This window comes from Larus michahellis, chromosome 3 (genome assembly GCF_964199755.1).
Source record: "Larus michahellis chromosome 3, bLarMic1.1, whole genome shotgun sequence".
Taxonomy (NCBI): Eukaryota; Metazoa; Chordata; class Aves; order Charadriiformes; family Laridae; genus Larus; species Larus michahellis.
Window position 1 is genome coordinate 34,253,685 of NC_133898.1, and position 22,181 is coordinate 34,275,865.

At 40.7% G+C, this 22,181-nt stretch overlaps 1 long non-coding RNA gene across 1 annotated transcript; it reads left to right on the plus strand.

Annotated features, from left to right (window-relative positions):
• The first annotated feature begins 905 nt into the window (after positions 1 to 905).
• Positions 906 to 8,299, plus strand: LOC141740036 (uncharacterized). The gene is made up of 4 exons (XR_012585863.1): positions 906 to 1,031; positions 3,209 to 3,329; positions 5,080 to 5,166; positions 8,236 to 8,299. It is a non-coding gene; the product is annotated as an uncharacterized LOC141740036 (long non-coding RNA).
• The last annotated feature ends 13,882 nt before the right edge of the window (positions 8,300 to 22,181 follow it).

Consider the following 22,181-nt stretch of genomic DNA (forward strand, 5'->3'; position numbering starts at 1 on the left):
GTTACATTTTCAACAGATGGTCTGATTCTGCTTTCAGCTGCATCCGAGCAGAACCCCTAGGCATAAGGTCAGAATTGGACCCGTGTATGCGCTGCACACGTGGCCAGGAAGCCATCCTTTGCAAATCTGTCAAGTCCTTTGGAGGAGCCTTTGAGTAAGTACACAGGGGAGGTCAGCTGACAAATTTTGGATTTCTATTTTTAACAGAGTCCCTCAACCAAGGGTCTTAAGGAATTAAGCTGACACAAAATAAGAAGGGAGGGAAAAGGAAGGAAGAGGAGAGGAGAGGAGAGGAGAGGAGAGGAGAGGAGAGGAGAGGAGAGGAGAGGAGAGGAGAGGAGAGGAGAGGAGAGGAGAGGAGAGGAGAGGAGAGGAGAGGAGAGGGGAGGGGAGGGGAGGGGAAGGGAAGGGAAGGGAAGGGAAGGGAAGGGAAGGGAAGGGAAGGGAAGGGAAGGGAAGGGAAGGGAAGGGAAGGGAAGGGAAGGGAAGGGAAGGGAAGGGAAGGGAAGGGAAGGGAAGGGAAGGGAAGGGAAGGGAAGGGAAGGGAAGGGAAGGGAAGGGAAGGGAAGGGAAGGGAAGGGAAGGGAAGGGAAGGGAAGGGAAGGGAAGGGAAGGGAAGGGAAGGGAAGGGAAGGGAAGGGAGAAGAGAAGAGAAAGCGTGATTTAAGACTCGTGCTGGAACGACTAAGAATAGATTGGGATTTCTCAGCCTAGGAGGACATAACTAAGCGGGATGTGATGGAAATCTTTGAAAGCACAAATGGTGTGGAGCATGTTCATGGTTTTCCATAGTGCAACACCTAAGGGGAACACATGAAAGAATCAAATGGGAGTATGAAGAAAGCAGAAGGATACTATTTTTCCTCTCAGGTCATAAACTGCTCTTACTCATTGCTACAGCATATTGTGGATGTTCACATGGATTCAAAGACATTTCGACAAATTCATAGACAAACAGTCTATGAAAAGCTATTAAAACACAAAGGTGTCATCTCTGGCTCAGAAGTGACTGCATTGCAAGTTGCTCTAAGGTGAGAAAGCACATCAGGAAAGCAATGCCATCAGCTTGCAGAATATTAACTGGGAGGTACCCAAGCAGCTTCAGGGAAAGTGCCAAGGGAACAGCAATCAGTTCAACCTCCATTAAACCTACTGATGGGCTTTGTACGCATTCTTGTCAACGTCCTCTTGCTGGAGCAGGTAGGAAAGAATAGGTCATTTCTGAACCAGGCCTCAGAAAATTAGCACAAACAGTGTCTGATCTTAAATATTTTCTGGTTTGAAGAAGGTGAAATTGTACTAACCACAAAAACATCAATGGACACGGCAGTGTCAGAGCTTCTCTGTTGTCCTTGTTCTGCACTGTCCCCACTGCACAACTTATAAGGCTGGTTTACACATCAGTAAGAGCAGCAGGACAGGAGGGTTGGATATATCCTAAGTCAAATTCTCAGAAATGTAAGAAGCCATAAAATTTCAACATGAGAATAAAGAGAGGAAAAACTAATTCTAAAGCTTAAAAAAAAGTTTGATAGGCTACTTGGAAAAATAGGATAAAATATTACGAGCAAATTTCTTCCATAGTCGTGCTATGCTTGAACTTGTAGTATGATGATAGTGTGAGGAGAAAGAGTTAACTGACAGACTTGCAGAATACATTTTACAGAGGAATAAATGATAAGGTAAAGGTTAGGTGCTCCTTCTTTAGAGCTGTGGAAGTGGCAATAAAATGGCAGATGAAACTCAGTGTAGATCAGTGTACAGGGATACACATGAGAAGAAACAGTCCTAACTTTATATATGCAGTAAGGTAACTAGCACTGAACAGGCAGCTATTAAAAGAGGGAAAATGCTCTTTCGAATGGTAATGCTTTTCTCAGATAAGAAATGTCCTTAGGTAACATTGTAAATGGAAATAAATTAAAACCTGACTATCCAAATGTTTTGCACTGGTAAAGAGAGAAAAAACAAATAATTGCCTGTCAGGATGTTCACGCACTGGGTTACACAAGGAGCATGAGCCTATTTTGGAACCAGCCTGCTCACTGCCTATTATCTCCATCAGACATTACAAATATGCAAAATACTCTGGTTGGTGTTGTTTTTGAAGGATGGTTAAAGCAGATGGATGAACCGGTTTAGGTGAAAATAGAAACCGGCTTCTAATCTGGTCTTTTTTTTTTTTTTTTAAAGTGCTCTCTCTCTGAACCTTTTTTCTGAAGTTTAGTAAAACCTGAGATTCACATGCTTCTGCATTTCCTGTTTTTGACCAATAGAGGAAACAGAAACACTGAAATACTGTAAGATGTTATTTTTAAAATATTTCCACTTAGCCAACCAGGAAGTTCTGGAAATCTTGCAAGAAGTCTAATCCTGTAGACTATGTAATCCAAAAATGGTTGCACAAGTTTGTCCAGTCTTTCAGGTATTTATAGTCTTATCTGATGAGGATCGAAAATATAGAGAGAACACTCTATTAGCGTGACAAACATTTTGCATGTGCAATTGCAGTTGTCTCTGAAGAGCTTAATTCCCTGATGGGAAATATGCAGTAATCTGAGCTGCAGCTGAGTGCCAAAAGCCAAGGGGCCATGGGAGAAGGTGGGGGCTGAGTTGCCACACGGGCTCAGTGGAGGCAATTGTAACTGCAGCTGAAGGCACCCACTGCTTTCTAGAAGGCGGCAGGGAGAGTGGGACATCGGCATGGGATGGATGGGTGGGTGGGTGGCTGGATGGATGGATGATATGTGGAGCCTCAGTAAGAAGGTGGAGAAACAGGCAGGTAGGAACTAGAGAACTCAAGAGCAGCAGCCCAGAGGTTGAGACGGTGCGGTGAGCAGAGTGCAACGCAGTACATGCATGGGACAGCAAGTCCATACCTGTTGTTTAGAAGAAAGCAAAAGACACAGGGGGCTGAGGAAGGTGAGGTACGGAGAGTAGAGGATTGGACCAAGAGTTTTTAACACCAATGACAATGTTGCAACACTTTCAAGGAGTGTCACAACAAAGGTGTGCCAAGAGGTGGGCGATATTCAGGCAACAAGCCTACACTGAATAGATTGTCAAAAGTAAATGTGATTTACTTTAAGGTGTGATAGAGACAAACAATTCAGAATGGAGATATCCATCCTATAGAAAGAAAGCAATGGACAAAAAAAAAAAAGCAAGACCCAAGTTTACTTTCACACTTTCACTTCTTGCTTCTCAGGCATGTTCTGCTCCTCTCCTTGCTGGAACTGGCCGTTAAGAGTTATCCAAGGATGGGCTAACAGCTAAAGAAGAGATGCCTATTACAGAAAAGCCAGTGCATCACTCAGCAGATGTAGCCGGTATGCAAAGGCTTATATTAATTTACAGCATGGCACTTAACTGCCCAGATATTTTGTGATTTACGCTTTAATTTAAACTTATCTTGGTTCCTGATGGTATGAATGTTAGTGTAAAGCAAGATAAAGAACTGTTCCGATATGTTTAACATTTTAAAGGTGGGTTTGGTTCATGTGATTGATAAAGCAAGTGTTTTCCATGTTGTGAAACATGGTATGTTTTAGATAACTTTTTATGAGACTGTATATGGAAATCTTTCTGGAAATAGCATGAAGTCTTCTTTTTTGCTATGACACCAGTAAAGCATGAGAAACCAAAAATACTGTAAACCCCAGAACTTTTCATATCATTCACCAGATGAAAATTTTAAGCCTTTTAAGCATGTTCTAGAACAAAAATATACCTCCTGTCAGTTCTAATTATCATGGATTTTGCAAAAAACCCATTTTAGGATGAATGTGTATAAGCACACTACACTGTCCCTCAGTCAGATATATAATTAATAGGAAGGGGAAAAGGGAGGAATTGTTTGTCTTCATTAGATTAGATTTGTTTAAATAACACATATTTTTTAAATAAATAAAGTTTAAATAAGAGAACTTGAAAGTTCTGTGGGCTCCCTAAAATGGCTAGCAGCAGGAACCCATCAAACCCCTTACAAAAAGTACCCTTCCCCTGCCATCGCTCTGGGAAGCACATCCCTGGCTCCCTCCGCAGCCCTTCCTAAGAGGCAGAGACCTTCCCCTCTTGAATCACTGGCTATCTGAGATCTTTTCTCTTTAGAGCCACTTACTTTATTTTCTGCTGCATCCGAACTGCCTTTCATTTCCAGGAAGTCTTCGCAGATATCTTGAGTCTGTCAGATTATCACAGAGCTCATCATTATTAGTTCCTCGTCAGATGATATCTTCCCCTATACTTAGATATCAGTCCTTAGTCGTCTGCGTGTGTATTTTGCCATCAGCACAGCAGTATGCTCTTGATGAACGGCATTGTAAAAACAAGTCATTTCTTAGCTGGGGTGTGACAGACTGTTTGAATCCTGAAAAATTTTCTAGCAGTGATAAACTGTTAGATCTAGATATTGCCTTTCCCACTACCCACGTCACTGCTCATACTAACTACTTCCAAACTATTTGAATCAGTGGGGCGACTACAGAATATGCCCCATGTCAAAACTGCAGGCTTGACACATCGAACAACAGTTGCTTTCAGAGATGTCCCTGTTAAACAGTACGGCCATGCTCAACGGAGATCTCTAAACACCATTGAATGTGAATTAAACACCGTGCAGTTGCTTTGAACAGTAAAGTGAGTTAGAATTTCTCTCCTGTGTTTGTTACATTTTCTGTCAATTCAAAAGCTTTTCTACAGTTTGGGTTTTTTTTATGACCCGTGCTGTCTGCAAATTAAAATTTCGAAAAATTCTGTATTTATGCTATTAATAATGAAATTAAGTACCACATACAAATGAGAGTAGTACCTGTAATTCCTGTAATAAGGCTACAGATCTTTGATAAATATTAACATAGACATTTTTCATCTATTTTTATTGTTGTTTAAAATAAAGATTTTAAACAAGGAAGTAGTTATTTAAGGGAGTGTACTTTGGGACAACTTGTGGAATGGATGACAAATGTAGGAAGATATTAAGGTTATGACAAATTATGAGCCATACTTATGTTTTTATTACCTAATAATATGGGATTACAAAGTTCCGTCAAATTTACAAAATGCTCTCTGAAGTTACAGGGTCTACAGACCTGTCACAAGGAAGAGATATTTTGAGCAGGCGAAAAGGAGAGAGAGATATGATAAGGCAAACCAGAACTATTACCAGTAAGTATGAAAGCAATTAGCCATCTATCAGTATGTAAATAGACTATCCCTACGTATCAAATAACCGTGCCACAAATCGCTATTTGCTTTTGTGCTCAAAGTAGAAGTGGGTAATGACTCTGAACAGCATTTCAGGCACCCAGTGCATGCGCACTGTAATACTAAAAAGAGGGGAGGCAACGGCTGTGGGCAGTCAATAGGGCACAGTGTGGGCGACGCGAAGAAATGAGGGCGGAGAATTAAGAAGGGATTGATTGGGCTCTGACAGCAAGGACTGGAACGACTGGAATTTGATACGGGGGAGGAGGACTTTGGTGAAGAGATTTAAACCAAAGACTCCGACCTGTGAGAAGGATTTGCCCTGTGAGAATTGTTGTGTGTGATGCAGAAGTAGTGATTTGAATGTCAGGGGGACCAAAGAGGAGGCGGCTGCAGTGGGTGGCAAAGCAGGGGATGGTTCAGAGTTTTTGTTGTGAGGTGTGGTCAGAAACAGATTTTGGATATGGTCTGGAGACAGATGTGGCAGAATTGTAATGCAGCTTGGATGTGTGATTGGAGAGGAAGTCAAAGACGATCCTCAAACTGTAAGTCCCACTGCCAGTGAAAATAGTGGCACAGATAATGTGGAACAGGTCAAAAAAGCTTAAGCGAAGATGAGGGGCTTGTTTTTTGTTGGAGACAGGGTAGGATACAGGATTGTGTGGGTGGAGATAAGACAGCATAGCACCGAGCAGAGATAAACTTCTGAGCCATTGCCACTGAAGTGGGATTTATTACACAGGTGTCTGAGGGAAAAAGATCACGCTAAAGAGAGAGACATAAGGAAAGAACTAATGAATGATAATGCTATAATAACAAAGGGAGACATGACTTTGTGATGGCAAGAATGTCTGAATCTCTCCAAGGATACATGGACGGCAGTGACAAGAAAAGCTCAGCAGAGAGTTTGTTGAAAACAGTTCTGTGAGATTAAACAGGTCATAAACAGCTGAATATTGTATCACAGGGGATGATTTAAAGCAGAAGTTGATGCAGTAGTTTAATGCTGTTTGATAAAGTTTTGTCAAGCAGTGGGAACATGAACTTATATTTGGAGACCATATTTAAGAGGTGGGTCTATGGACAGGAAGCATGCAACAGAAAGTCAACAGAAAGCTGGGGGAAGGAAGGAGGCAGCAATTGTGGCTGAAAAGTGGCAGGAGACAATATGAGCAGAAGACATCTGGAGGCAGAAAAGAAGAAAAAAAAAAAGAAAATTACAAAACTGGCGTTGCGTTGTGAGGAATTAGCCAAGATTTCAGCTATCAGTTTCACTCTGTACCTCAGTAAAAACCTCCATCTGTGGAAATCCCTGGGATAGGGAAGACCTATCATCCTTTCTGAATCAGCAGAACGTTACTGATTCAGAAGATAACAACAGTGTTTTGCATAAGTGGATATATTTCACTGTTGTCTTCGCTGTTATTTCAAGTAAAGCCTCCTGACAGCGTTTTCTCCAGAAATCAATGTGTTCCCATAAAAAGTTTCATGAAAGAGTTTTTTCTAAAGGAAAGATGAAAAACCAGCCAGTGTTAGAAGTAGAAGAAACTTTCTCATTGGAAATGGACACACATGCAAAAGGCAAAAAGCTGGGATGCTTCTAAAACCTCTCATCTTCTAAAAATACATTGAGCTACAACGCACAAAATCTGGAATCCACAGATTTTTCATCCTCGGTTCACATATTCAGAAAGGAAGCACTGTTTCACTGGCTGTCGGCTGCAACTGAGAAGCACCACATTTTTAATGCCACTGCCAGCTACCCAAGGCATTAAGAAAGTAAGTGGAGAAGAATAACATATCCGAGTGAAATTGCAGGCAGGGCTACAGGCAAAATGCAACGAGATGATCAGTGAATGCAAATGAACCCTCTCACTTGAGAAGGTGATAGAATGACTTATTTGAATAGTACAAAAATGTCACATAGGTTTTTAGGCCAACAGATAAGAGCACATTGTTAATTTTAAAAGACAAATTACTTGAATAATTATCCTCCTCTTTAAACATTTTCTTAATTATTCTCAGGCATATCTTCAGTTTTAAAGCAGAAAGTGCTTTAAAAGCACTGACAAGCTAGGACATTTTAAAACTTTGCAGGTATCCGAATCAGAGTTGCTGATAATTGGACTTAATCTGTGGGACTGGTATCTAGGAAAACTCCCCTTAACTTCCCAGATAGAAAAATAAAGACTGATGACTCAGGCCTTACAGATTAATTATTCAAAGCTTACAGTTTTGTAGTGAAGAATCGTCTAGTTGAGAGTGTGCAAGTATGTATAAATATACAGACAGAGACGGATAGGTAGAAATAAAATGCTTTTTTTTTTACTATTCTAACTGTAGCCATTTCTGTCACTGATTACCCGTAGGTTTCCTTTTTGTTGTACATCACCAAAACCAGTTGTTAGCTGTCTTTGACAGTGGGTTGAAAAGCACCAACATGGCATATAGACTGGGGATGGGTGGCATTGAGCAGAACAGCTTTGCCACGCAATGATACACTTGAGCTTTGACAGAATACTAGCCCGGTGTCAATCATCCTGTCTTTGCCAATCAAACGCACATCCTTCTGGAGGCGCCTGCAGTTGACACTGGCACCCCAAACATAGTGAAAGGTTAATGCAATGACATTTCAGAGATGACACACTGTCAAGGGCCCAGCAAAAATAGCAGACCTAGACCATGTTTAGGAAAAACTAGTGTGTTTTACAGGGCACACACGTGATGACGACATTCCTGGAGGGGACGGATTTGGTGCAAACATCCTTGAAAGACCTTGTTCCAGAAATTCAGGAGTCAGGAATGGACAACAGCATAATAGGATCTGGCCAAGACCCTGGGGTTCTTTCTTTTCCAATCTGTAAAAAACAAACGTCCTTTTGCCAGAGCTCTGGTTAACCTTTGCCAGAGAAAAGAGCAGGAGCTGGAATGACAAAGCCTTTGGCATCTGCAAAGCCCTCCATTTAATTACAGGGATTTGCAGGGCAGCTTATGACTATAAAATGTATAATAACTTATTTTTCTTCTTAGGTAAAGATGTGTGGCACCCCCACCCATTTTCAAAAGGGAAGACTGGTGATTAAAATAATTCAGGTAAGGGGAAAGCTGCGTATTTAGAAAGTCATGTTCCGGTATGTGTCCCTGTCACAAATAGATGGTATTTGTGACATAGTTTAGAATTCCATTTCAATTACTCCCTTGCTATCTCGGTAAAGTTTCCATTTGTTTCCATTCTTCCTCCAGCTTGCTTCTTTTTCACCTGTCTTATGTAGAAGGCCCCCTCTCCTGGCACCTTCTTCTAATCTCACCTCAGTGAAATACAATGTGACCATTCATATTTGACTTATTACTATGAAGAGCAAGTGTGTTAGAAATGAGGTCAAATTATTTTCTTTGTCCCTGACTGTCAACAAAAGACCAGTTGGAGCAGGGACTCTTTTTTAGCATACTTCCCATTGACTGCAACTAAACTCTGTTGACTTACTCCAGTTACAGATCAAGCCTGGTATGTCCTATTTATTAATTTGATATTTTTGTGTTTATACGTTTGTTTATTTATTTATTTGTTGGAACTTTAATGCTGTTTGAAGACATAGTAAAGTGCATAAACTATCACTGGGCCTAATGGTAGAAGAGGAAGCTATTTCAGAATAATTTGGGGTGTGAGTTAGAAAACAAAATGTACAAAGGTAAAGACAAATAAATTCAAAAAAGAAAGCAAGGTCAGAAATGCTGCAAGGCAATTGTCTGTTCCCTCCAGACAATAACAAGGACTCGATGGCCACTGTATCTGGGCCTGAGCTTCTTTTCATTGACGTCAGTAGTAAAACTTTCATTGACCTCAATAAAAGTAAGGCTAGGGTCTATATAAGCTCTTAATGTTGTCTCCTGCAAAGCTAAATGCCACAGACCAGCCTTGCATTAAGCACTGATCATCAGCTACTTCTTTATCCTATAAATGTACTATTAAAAATGAAAATATTAAGAAATATCATTTCCATTCTAATGAGTGGTTTTGCTTTAAGAACTAGAGATAAGCCCAAGCCAGATGTTCAGATACAAAAATTGCCCTCAAAATCTTAGAGCAAGAAATCAGAGGGTAATAGCTTGTCCTGACACCTTTCAACATGCTCCGTTGTCAAAGGTGAGAAATAGTCATCCCTGGGACAGAACCCCTTCCTCTGGTCTTGGATAATTCTCGTTGTAGGAGGTGCTTTGCCCTTTTGGGGTGCCCATCTCATTTACTTGACTATGGAGGCAGCCTGGGCAATATACAGGCTTGAAATCAAATGTTTAGGCACTAACATTTAGGTGAACTGAATCTTATCCTGAACTGAAGTTCCACTACTATGAACTTTCATCCCACGTATTCACCCCTTCCACATCTTAATCACTGTCCTATAATATCATTTTTGCTTTCTCATAAACAACATATCTCTCTTCCCACGCTCTTGCCTTCTCCCTCTATGGGACAATTTCAGCAAGAGAGATCTCCATCACTTACCAACCAATAATCTGTTGGTCTAATTACTTAATTTGATATGAAAACTGGGGAGTTATGTCCATACAGCACATATCTATAGCTGGGTGATGCTTTGAGATGTGTGTGGGATAGTGTTCCTTGAGAACTGTAGATGGCATCAGCATGCTCAGAGTCCTACTGGGAAGACAAGTGAGGAATCTTGCTCCAGGGCCTGTAAGACTGCAAGGCACTGGCAGTTATCAGTCTTGTGCGCATCCATTTCTTTGACAGAAATATTGGTGTTGTAGATGACAAGGAACTGTAGAGGTAGGTTGCAGTTGAGTAGCACTTTCAATGATATTATTAGCACATAAATATCCAACATCTAGAAAGGTAGATGTCTATCCCCAGAAAATGCAAGGTGTTTCATCTAAAATCCACCCAGCTGTCAGATCCAAGCATGAGAGATCTAGTGGTATTCTTGGAAACTATTTAACTTGAAGAATTTGGAAATGATACTCTAGTCTAAAGAATAAATTGATTGCTCTCTTCTCACGCTTGCTTATAGACTGAGAGATCTACACAACTAAATTCCTGTTCCACAGGACAAGACTTTGAGAAGACGATTCACAATCTTTATAGTCAATTAGATAAAGTTTTACATCGTTTCAGATTGAAGGCAGTACACTAGCAGTAGATGTCTTCTCTCTGAGTCACTGAACGTTTCTATAACTCAGCCTGAGATAACTGAGGTGTTAAACTATTTCTTCTTTTATGTCTTTGTCTACTCTGAAATAGTCATGAGAGTTTGGTAAAGAAGAGGTTGTCTAGCTTTGTGCTTGTGCACAAAAAAATCTACAACTTACCATTTATTTCTTGGAGGGAAATTCTTCTGGCTGCTGGATGGTTCTTCAGAGCAAGCACACAACATGAGTCTGGAACTTCATGGGCTTAGCTTGCTGAACATGCAGGTCACAGATCCTCTTGCTTTAGCATTTCATTGTCATGAGAAAAGTGGCGGAGTTAAAGGTCTAAGTCATTTGCTCTATTCAAAGTGTTCCCACTGGTTCTTCTGTTTGTGTCTTATTAAGATCAGACAAATGCATTTACATTTGGAAGCAAGAATTCAGGGGGGTCATCCTCAGACATCACAAACCGGTTCTGGAAGAGCACAAAGCCCTTGTAGGACTATTCAACTAAATAGCGATTGCTTGTGAAAGGTGAAATCGACAAAACAAATAAGACAATGTGTGAAAAGAAGTTTATTGCTGCTCTACTCAGTAACAGAAAAAGTAAAGGTGTTCATGTAACTATAGCTTTATGTTCCTTTTAACAGGGCTCTTGCATGTGGATGCTCTCTTGGATGCAGTCTTCTGTATCTGTTCCAGGATGTACTTACAAACTCTGCGTGTCTTCTGGACCTGCAGCACAAGCACTGGAATGGTCTCTGTATGAAGCAGTACTGAGTGTTTGTGCATGCAGAATTATTTTTCCCAGAGCTGCTTATTCAGTAACAATATATTTTTAATTATTAACTGTAATAACTGTTATTGAAGGAATGTGTACCCTATGTGTCAGGACACATAGGGTCCTGCATAAGCTTCTCTTTAAGGGTTGTGAAGCAGTTGCATGCTGCCTGAGAAGACTCTTTGGAGCTTACCAGGCCCTGAAATACTTGGAAGAATAACTTGGCAATGGCTGAAAAACTGGGTACTGATGCATGTTCAGTCTTCCAGATGGTAGTCTATAGACAGACCTTTTAGTGTGCCTTGTTTATGCAGGGTTTTGGTCTGCAGCATATATGGAATCTTTTCGGCTTAGCAATGAATTTTAACTTTGAGCCCCACTGCAAGGAAGAGAATGCAACTACTTTTATTAATACAAATTGTGCAGTTGGACAAATGTAATGGCATAAAAATAGCACGCTGCTAACTTGCTTTTGAAAAGAAACTTGAAAGAGTCTGTATACAGTGCGAATATTACATTGTACAAGCTTTTCCTTTGAAGAGATGAAAAAATATTGTTATGCTTAGTATTTTCATCTATTTTCATTCCTAATACAGTCCTTGTTAAATATATGGGATTGCAAGCTTTTTACACAAGGAGTTTCTTTTAAAATTGCTTATGCACATAAAAGGTTGCCTTATTCTACAAACTAGAAGTCAGCTAACTCAGAACATGCCTTTGCCTTAGTATTAATGAATATTATTTTTCCACAAACTGTGTAATGATTATTTTCCACGTATACAAAGAAAATGTATGCATATTAAAGACACTAACTTAGAGGGATGTAGCATGCAAAACGCATTACAAGGTCAAATCCAGCCCAAACTTCATTTTTCCTTTTCATTAATATTTTTAGGAGTCTTCAAACTTGTAGGTGGTGACTCAATGGGATTTGATATGAAGATGTGACACCTCATCTTAAATTCCTTAACCACATTTCTTAAGTTGACAGGAATGTCAGGAAGTGTGCCTGATAAGGCTTGCTGTCCTCTCCGAGCTGACTAATCATACATGAAGTCTTGGCAAGAGATAACCAGGTTACAGTAGAGCCAAAATGACATCACATCAACTCAATTTCATATCCTGTAGACACCAGTGCCTATCACCACTCCAGGTTGCTAACATCCTTGACACACAAATGGTATTTTCAGTCTCCGATGTCCCCCTTTTACCCTGTGTCTGTCACTCTGGGGTAAATCAGGAACAAATTTGTCACTAAATGTAAAGAACCATTAACTCACAGGCACTTTGTCGTCTGAAGCATAATTTTCTGTGCACGGCTCGCCAATCCCTGAACTCTAGCTATTTGCATAACAGTTTGCTATACGAATTTGTGACGGAGGATAGTGCTGAACTTGTTAAAATTCCATGTGAATCTCAGCACAGAAAATGGACTGGTGCTTTAAATCTTGGAGAGTTGTTCACATCAATAATGAATTTCAAATAATTTATTCACTTCAAGTGTAAGTGGTTGGCATACAGTCCTTACAGCTGGTTTGTTGAGATAATTGATTTCCATATAGTTTAAAGATGGGGAAAAGAAACATATGACAACTACAGCGGGTTTCGAGGCAATTGTGAATGCCATATCAGTTTAATTATAGCTCCATCTTTAGCTGACATGGGCCCTGTCCTATTGGAATTAAAATATCCCAGCAACTTGAAATGTAACAGTGATGAATTTTTTATGTTCTTCTACCTACCTTGTGTGCTAGCTTAGGGCACTGTTACAAGTACACTTCTAGCTTTTTTTCAGTGGATAGTTAACATGACATGCAAGACTGGTCTGCATGACACAGATAACTCAAGGGAATAGCAACAAAGTAAATGAGATGCATTAGTATCTGGATGTGAACTGGGGGATACAAGTTCTCAGAACTTCTTGTTTAATTTATAGAATTGGTTTTTTTCCCCTGTGCATAAGATTTCAAAATGGTAATCATATTCAGGAAATGAGATGTTCCCACTTCAGGTACTAATATCAATATGTAAAAGATAATCATTAACCAGATGTACTACTCAGCAGTGCCTATTATATGTAAACAAGCTAACTGAGGTGATAAAAGAAGCTTTACTTAAACCTTAGTTATATTGACCACGGAGACATGGGAAAAACTGGGAGGTTTTTTGTTTTGGGTTTAGATTGTGGGTTTTTTAATTGACCACCGTATGCACAAAGGAAGGGCTTAGTGAAACAAACAGTGTAATAAAAAATTTGCACTGCAGCTAACACCACAGTGTATGAAACACCCCCACTGTGTGAGGTCCAAGCTGGCTGGTCCTGCACATGGCCATTTAAAAGGAGATCAACTGCACCTCCACATTTTCACATATAGAACACACAGAATGAGCAGAGGCCAAGACTGCTAGAAACCCCAAACTTTACTCCATTTTTATATTTCCACTAAAAATCGCATCACATAAATAGTAAATAGAAGAGCTTTATTTCATTCTTATTCCATTCTTACTCCATTTCTAAGTTTCACAGTGTATAAAAAGCAATAACAGATGGGCTGTCTAGCAAACTTGCATGCAGTCAGGGGCCTGATTCCCTACTGCGTTGTTTCTGCTTCACTTGATGTAACTTCCCCGTTTCCAATCAGGGTCCTACACTTAAGTTCCAGTGTTCAACTAAAGTAATTCCCATGGAATGAGGCCACAGTTTTGTTTCAGGTTAAAAGGATACTTCTGAGTATACCTCAAATATCCTCCCTACATCTGAATAAAGTGGAATAAATGAGAATGGACCCTTCTCTGAAATAAATTATAAACTGTAATGAGGAATTAAGGGCTTCAGTGGTCTAGCTTAGCACAGACAGCACAACATTCCTTGCTGTTAACTCCTTTTTTACAGATCTATACAAAGTTTTCTTTTGACATTGCTCAAGAGCAGAAGGTTCCCCAGCATTGTGACTCCTAGCTTCCAAGATTTCTTAGGGATTAACCGTTAATGGTCTGCCAACTTGGAATAAAAATACTTGGTAAAAAATATCCAGTAAATTACACAATGGTAAACATTTCACAAGGGAGAGGCAGACAAAGGACAGGGTAGAGACTTCATCTTAGCAGTGGGTATAGCTGGTTGGAGCTGATGATACCAGTGACAAGACCATAAAAAAAAAAAAGAGGACCTTAAATTCCTAAGAGCTATTTTAGCCATAACAGCTCATGAACATACTTTATGCAAGTTTAGTTTGGGGAAAACACTGAGTTAAACATTCCTTTCAAGGCGTCAAACCCTAAAGCTCCTGGTATTGACTTCCAGTTCCAACTCCAGAATACAGGCTTTCACTTAAAATGAAGCACAACAGTAAGGTTCTGTAAAGGATTAGTTGCAGGTCCCCGACAGTCACCACACAAATATTTTGGGATGCATTATCCCATCACGACTTTGCTCCCTGTTTGTGGCTCAAATATGTAGCTTTGATTCTGAGCTCGTGCGTGTGCATTATGAACACATATTCATAACTTGGTGTTGGAGCTCAGACAGAATCTTGTATCAAGAAGTCCCTGTCCCAAAAACTGTCTTAGCTGTCTTAATTTAAAGAGAGCAACAAGAGGTACTGGAATGATTACCAAGAGCTCTGGAGAATTAAAAAGCCTTATTGTTATACAATAATGACATATGTATATTATGTACATATGACAAAATGTATACTAACACGACAAAGAGCTGAGATGAGTAAAGAACCTAAAATGGGGGCTTTATGCATAAGAAACACTCTCTAGCATCTGTTTCTAAAATACAAAGGCAAAGTTAGATTGCACAAGAAATGACAGTGGCTGATTCTGTTTGCAAGTGGCTCCTGAAATGTATCCAGGAGTGGAAGTCAGATGGAAACCGTAATAGAGAAATGACCATGCAAAGTACCACCTAGACTTCCTGCACAAGGACAAAGTTGCAAAAATACGCTTTCACTGTTAAGTCTAGACTCAGGTCTTCTTGATATGTCTGAGATGGCTTGTTATGGGGAAGCAGGAATTCTGCCAATGGAAATAAGGTAGCCAAGTGTGCAATCTGCTATAAATAAAGGAAATGGTCTGTGCCATGGGATTTAACCTTCTGTAACTCTGAATCCAGTCAGGTGAGTAGGGCAAGCTAATAAATAGATGCTAACAATTTTTGTGTGCGTCACACTTTTGTTATACATTCCAGGTTGCGTCGTTGCCTCCCAAACTGGTAACTTAACTTGAATACTAAATAGATACCTGTGAAGTGATACTTTTCTTTTTTACTCATTGACAGTAATTTGTAAGACACGGCTTCCTCCCCTCAGCCTGCACAGGGAGAGGAGGGGAGAGATGAAGGATAGATTCTCTCAATCTCCAGTGATGGAAGCATACAAAATTATCTTTGTCTTCAGAGGGGATGAGATCTGTCCAAGCATCTAGTATCTTTAGTAGCTTTTGGGACCACCGTTTGTTAGATCTCAGAGTGTCTGTTTTGACTTTTCTTCCTCAGCCACTGAACAGCCATACTCACTTTTGAAGGAAAAGGCTAAAAATCCCAAAGCTATATAATATGTCTTAAAACAACACTTCCCGTGTACCATTTTTGTGTAAATGTTGTTCCTATGCCTAAGAAGAAATAGACTATTAACTGCGTATTTTAAAGCCTATATAGAATACAAGGAATTGCACATCAATTTTCCACTACTACTAAGTTATGTCAAAAAGTGAGTCATCGACACGGTTTTGTCCCACTCAGAGTTAGTGGAAAAAATTTCATTGACTGGTGTGATTCAGATTCCAGTCTTCCAGCTCTTATTTGTGGTGATGAAAAGTATTTCTGGACATCCCAGACCTGCAACTACATGTCAGAACATGTCTTTTCAGCTCTTAGAATGTACCATATATTGTGGCAAGTTGTTAAGCGTGCAACAGGGTTGGGAAGTCATTGGATAACTATAGCCCTAATTATGAAAACTGTATTAGGTAAAGAAAACACCTTGGGCACATTTGTTGCTTTCATTGCTGAAGGCTACCTTACTGCTATACGCCTCAAGAAGAGGCAGAGCTGCTGGCAACAAGAAAGGCAAAATTTGCAGGGCTAGGTAGAAAGCCATGGATGTTGACAAGAGAATGAACCTCACCCTGCATTGCCCTTAGTTTTGGCTGAGTCTTTTTTTACCTCAATGTTCAACCCGAGCACTTGGTTCAGACCTAGCCAGGTGACATCTTGCTGCCTACTGTCTTTCATCCAACTGTTTCTCTACACAGATGGATGTCATCTAGTGGCGCAAAATCTTACTAATGCCTTTCATTTCTGGCCCAAAAGTGGTGTTTAACTTTTCTAACTTGCTGAGAGAGTAGGCATGTTAGAATCAGTGTGTTGCACAAAGGATGTTGAGACAAATTCAAGTGAATGAAAACTTATTAGCAGGCTCCAACAATGACGGGGAAAAAAAAAAAAAAAGAGATAGAAAGGGAGGGAAAACTCTCCCCAGTGACAAGCTGGGAGGAGAAGCTGTGGTAGGCATCCGGAGACGAGCATCTTCCACAAGCATCCTAACAAGGGCACCAGGTGGTTCCAACACAATACTTACCCCACAGCGACTACATAGTTTTGATCAGGACTCACTCAAACTCCCTGCTGAGTGTTCCCAAATACAGTGCAAGCCTTGAGCAGGGGCAGGTGCTGCATGGCTGGTTGGTTGGTGAGCTCTGTGCAGGCATATTGTTGAGACCCTTGGTGTAAACCAAAGGCTACAACCAAAAGGCAGGAAATAGAGGGGAAAGGAGGGGGTGATTCTTGCTCTGGTGGCAGTCTCTTCCCCTGGAACCTGCCATGCCAGCACTATCAAGGTCTGCAGGCAATGGCTCACCTACATCCAGGAGAGACTTGTGGTCTCAGGAAGCCCTGGTGCCAGTGCACAACCTCCACGGTGTCAAGATCGTCATTCGCCCCTTTCAGTGGCATGCAGCAGAAGATAAGGAATCCTCCATGTGACTCTTCGTGATAAAAACCATCCAACCTTCCAATCACACCCTGAGCAGGACACACCAGTCACTGGCCATGGGGAGGACAGCCTGCTGTAGGGAGTTTTTTTTACCAAAAAGGAAGTGGCATTTGGAAGTAGGCAGAAACCATTGCTTGTGACCATTTGCACAGCTGTATGTTCTCCTTTAAAATTACAGTAAATTTATCAACAAATGCATCGGTACTCCTGAAGTTCTTGATTGGCTAGTGTGAAAAACACATTAATAAATCCTACACATTGTGTAATTTGATGTTACTTAGCATTTAAGATTACAGCACAAAAATGGAAAGCCATGACTCACGATAAACCTTTACCTTCCTTTGCCCAGATTTTGTGCAAGAATTCCCTAAAGCCTCTTCTCCACACCAAGGTGTAAAACACTGCATGGAGAGCCTCCCCATGCAGAGTAGGGGACACAGTGGCACTTCTTCTATGTTAAACTATTTGTGTTTAATTCATACTGCACGCATGCTGATATATGTGGGGACGTAAAGAGCCTCAAGATGCAAAAGGATAGCACCATATTTAAATATACACTGGATAGCCAACTCCAGTGGTTTATATTACAGAAAGTCCTGGAAATGAAATAAAGAATTATGAAATCCATGCATTTCACTTATTCAGACACTGAAACAACCATTTCACAACTAGTGTGTTAGCATAGAACAAGTAGTAATGCTGGACAGGATAACACAAAGAAGTAGGCACTTCACATGTAATCCTTGTATTTCCTCTTTTCATATGAAATTCTGCTTACATAGACAATCACACAGACAAACAGTGTGCAGAACACTTGTTGTCTTCTCCTTTTTAATGCATCGAACATAACAATATCAATTTAAAGGAATGGCTTTTACCCACACATTTAAATTGGTATAAAATAAAAAATTGAATCCCCATGAGCAAAAAAAATAAATTAATATAGAACTTTTCACTCAAATTTCCTTTACTTCCAGCATTGTATGTGAGTAGCCATACATGATCTTCTGCCTGGACTATACTACTGCTTTATGCCAGCTGCAGAAGTGAATCGGTGTGGCCTGCGTGACAGTGTATGTATGCAAGAGGCACCCTGCTTGTCCCTGGTGACTGTGAGTACCAAGTCCCTGATAGAGGGTTTGATCCACTATGTGATCTTTCTCCAAAACACTTCTTACTAACTTTAAGATTTTTGCTTAATTAAATTTGTGTCCGCTGTCTCCTATTTAAACAAAAAATGTGCAGAAAAACATGCAGAAGGACTGTGTTTGGTATCTATGCATGAGCAGCAGGTCTTGATTTATTTGCTCTCTTGTTTGCATAGCTCTAACTATGGTTATTTATCTAGATTATTTATTATTCATAGACCTCTGTAAACACTGGCCACACACGCCATCAGCATGTTTGCAGTTCTGCATCTCCAGTGATGGATTCTGACCAGCCTTTCAGAAACATTTCCTAGTCACTTTGTTCTAGAATAACATTTTCCTGATTAAGGAGTAAATTTGAGATCTTGACCCCACCTTCAGTCAGTCCTTTATATTAACTGACTTCAGAGTAATAATTAGGAATTTTAATATTCACATAGGCTTACAGGTTGCAACAATGAGTTTTATGAAGAGTTAACTATTTTCAACTGAACTGTGACACTCACACTAGGTGTATGAACACTATATATATATATATATATATACAGAAATAAAATAACTTTATGTCTTCTTTTTACTTGTTTTGATCATAAAATATCAAGGTCTTGCTGTAGTTTTTAATCAATATGAAATGCATTTCGTTCATAAATGAATATTCCAGCTTGCTGCATTGGTTTATAATGAATAAACAGCAGCAGCTAAGTATAGAAAGATTAATTTTCACTTTTATCATTCACTTGCAAGAAGTTATTCTCCAATTACTTATTACCTGTGGAATAATACTGAAATTAAAATGAGAAACCCAGTCAATATTGCATGCATCAAAAGTGATGAAAACCTTCACTTACTCAGAACTGTGAAATGTTTATTGGTTTTTAGACATAGAGTCCTCCAGGGAGTGCTACAAATCCACACAAACTCACTGCATCTTCCACGTTGCGTTTGGAGCGTTGGTTTAGACGAAATATGTGTAAAACCTCCTGTAGGCAGACATCTCTCTAGTGACTATACATCTGCAAAGGCTCAGGAACATAAATTATTCCAGCATGAGTCTGGAATAAATTACGCTCACTTCACAAACTCTAGATCTGCTTGATCCACGCAGTAGTGAAGGAAAAACTGTTGTGTTTTAGAGTTAGGGAACAAGAAAGAGCTTATTTAACCATCCTGTATACGTGTGTGCAATTTTACACTGAATTTTTTTCGAAGTAGCCTAGTGTTAATGAAACCAACAAAGGAAAGAGGACTTGTGAAAGGAGGACATGAAATGATGTGAGACTGGCCTGGTGCAGCAGGTTCCCTGAGCTACATCAGAGCCGAAGGTAAAGCAGCTGCCTTCTCTGCAGGAAAAAAACGAATCAAGCTTTTGCCCCTGCAGCACCCTACTTAGCTCAGATCCCTTAAAGCTACTCTGTATCCCCTGCAAAGATAAAAGCACAATACTTTCTCTTCTAGTTTGTATCCCATAGACTATCAAAAAGACTATTCAGATTGGATCAAATTAAAAAAATAAAAAATAAAAAAAAATCCCAATATTCTGTCTCCAGAAAAACCTGAGCAACTATGCAGTGGTTCATCCCTTGCTGCTGTTATACACCCAGATATTGCAGCTGAACGCTGCATTCAGTAGCTGTGGCAGAGCTTGCCCTCTGTGAATTTACTGAGTCTTTTCTGAGTTTACTTATCTTTAAGCCTTTGCAACGTCTTGTGGCAATGTGGCAAGGAGTCTCACACTTCGGCTACTCAGTCTGTGAAAAAATACTCCCTTGCATTTGGCAATTGCTTGTGTACCACTTGTTCCTGTGTTGTGATAAATAGTTAATAATCGTTCATATTTACCTTCTCTATGTCTCCTGAAGAAATAACACCCTACATTAGCCCCGGTCATGTCTTGTCCACACAGAGGTCTTATTCTATTTAAACAGTCCTCATTCAGAAGCTATTCAATGCAGCTGACTGTTCTTTCTGGTTTTCAGTGTATTTCTCTAGGTTTACCTATAGTTTTTGAGATGGGGTGACTGTACACCACAGGCTATGTGCCAGCAGAATAGTTTCTGATTTGTTCTCTAGTGTTTTCCTAATAATTCTTAATTGTTTTCGCTACTGCTGAGCATGGGGCTGGCATCTTTATCAGGCTCTCCAAGATGTGTTCCTTCCCTGAGATGAAATAGCTAATTTAGTGCTCATCGCCATGTAGATGTATTTGTTTTCCATACCTGCATTGTCATTAGTGAACTAGAATTTATTGACTTCTATTTTATTACCCAGACACTCAGTATCAAGAGGTTGATGTTTGTTTTTTTTTAATTCTTCACATAAGTTTTAGTTTTTCTATTTTGATTAATTCTGTGTTAATATAGATGTCGGCCCAGATTCCTGTGAGTCTCCAGCAGTAACCTCCTTTCCTTGAGAAAACTGACCATTTATTCTTTCTTCCTTATTTGTTTCCCTCCTGCTTTTCCCAGTGGTGAACATGCCGTGTTTATCTATGAAATCAAGCCTGATTTATACTGTCACATTGCAGCTACAAACACTGTTTCAGGCAATGAAATATGCAATTAGTCTTCCTTGACGTTTGTCTTTTCTTCTTAGAATCACAGAACCATAGGGTTGAAAGGGACCTCTGGAGATCATCTAGTCCAAACCCCCTGCCAGAGCAGGGTCACCTGGAGCAGGTTGCACAGGAACGTGTCCAGGCAGGTTTTGAATGTCTCCAGAGTTGGAGACTCCACCACCCCTCTGGGCAGCCTGTTCCAGTGCTCTGCCACCCTCAAGGTAAAGAAGTTCCTCCTCATGTTTAGGTGGAACTTCCTATGCTCAAATTTGTGCCCATTACCTCTTGTCCTGTCCCTGGGCACCACTGAAAAGAGCCTGGCCCCATCCTCCTGACACCCACCCTTTAAGTATTTATAAGTGTTGATAAGATCCCACCTCAGTCGTCTTTTTTCTAGACTGAAGAGACCCAAATCCCTCAGTCTTTCTTCATGAGAGAGGTGTTCCAGTCCCCTAATCATCTTGGTAGCCCTTTGCTGCACCCTCTCCAGCAGTTCCCTGTCCTTCTTGAACTGGGGAGCCCAGAACTGGACCCAGTACTCCAGGTGTGGCCTCACCAAGGCAGAGTAGAGGGGGAGGACGACCTCCCTCGACCTGGTGGCCACACTCTTCTTGATGCACCCCAGGAGGCCGTTGGCCTTCTTGGCCACGAGGGCACATTGCTGGCTCATGGTCATCCTGTTGTCCACCAGGACTCCCAGGTCTCTTTCCACTGAGCTGCTCTCCAGCAGGTCAGCCCCCAGCCTGTACTGGTGCATGGGGTTATTCCTTCCCCGGTGCAGCACCCTACACTTGCCCTTGTTGAATTTCATAAGGTTCCTCTTTGCCCAGCTCTCCAGCCTGTCCAGGTCTCTCTGTATGGCAGCACAGCCTTCCGGTGTGTCAGCCACCCCCCCAGCTTTGTGTCATTGGCAAACTTGCTGAGGGTGCGCTCTATCCCCTCATCCAGGTCATTGATGAATATATTGAACAGGACTGGACCCAGTACTGACCCCTGGGGAACACCACTCGTCACCGACCTCCAACTAGACTCTGTGCCCCTAATCACTACCCTCTGAGCTCTGTCTTTCAACCAGTTATCAATCAACCTTACTGTCCATTCATCTAACCCACTCTTCCTAAGCTTCCCTATGAGGATGCTGTGGGAGACGGTGTTGAACGCCTTGCTTAAGTCAAGGTAGACCACATCTACCACCCTCCCCTCATCTATCCATCCAGTCATGCCATCATAGAAGGCTATCAGATTAGATAGCCTTCTATTACTAGAAGATTATTCTTCTTTACACATTGTTTCTTGACATAGTTCTTATGTCCTTTTTGCTTCCATTTTCTGTCTCTTTCCTTCCC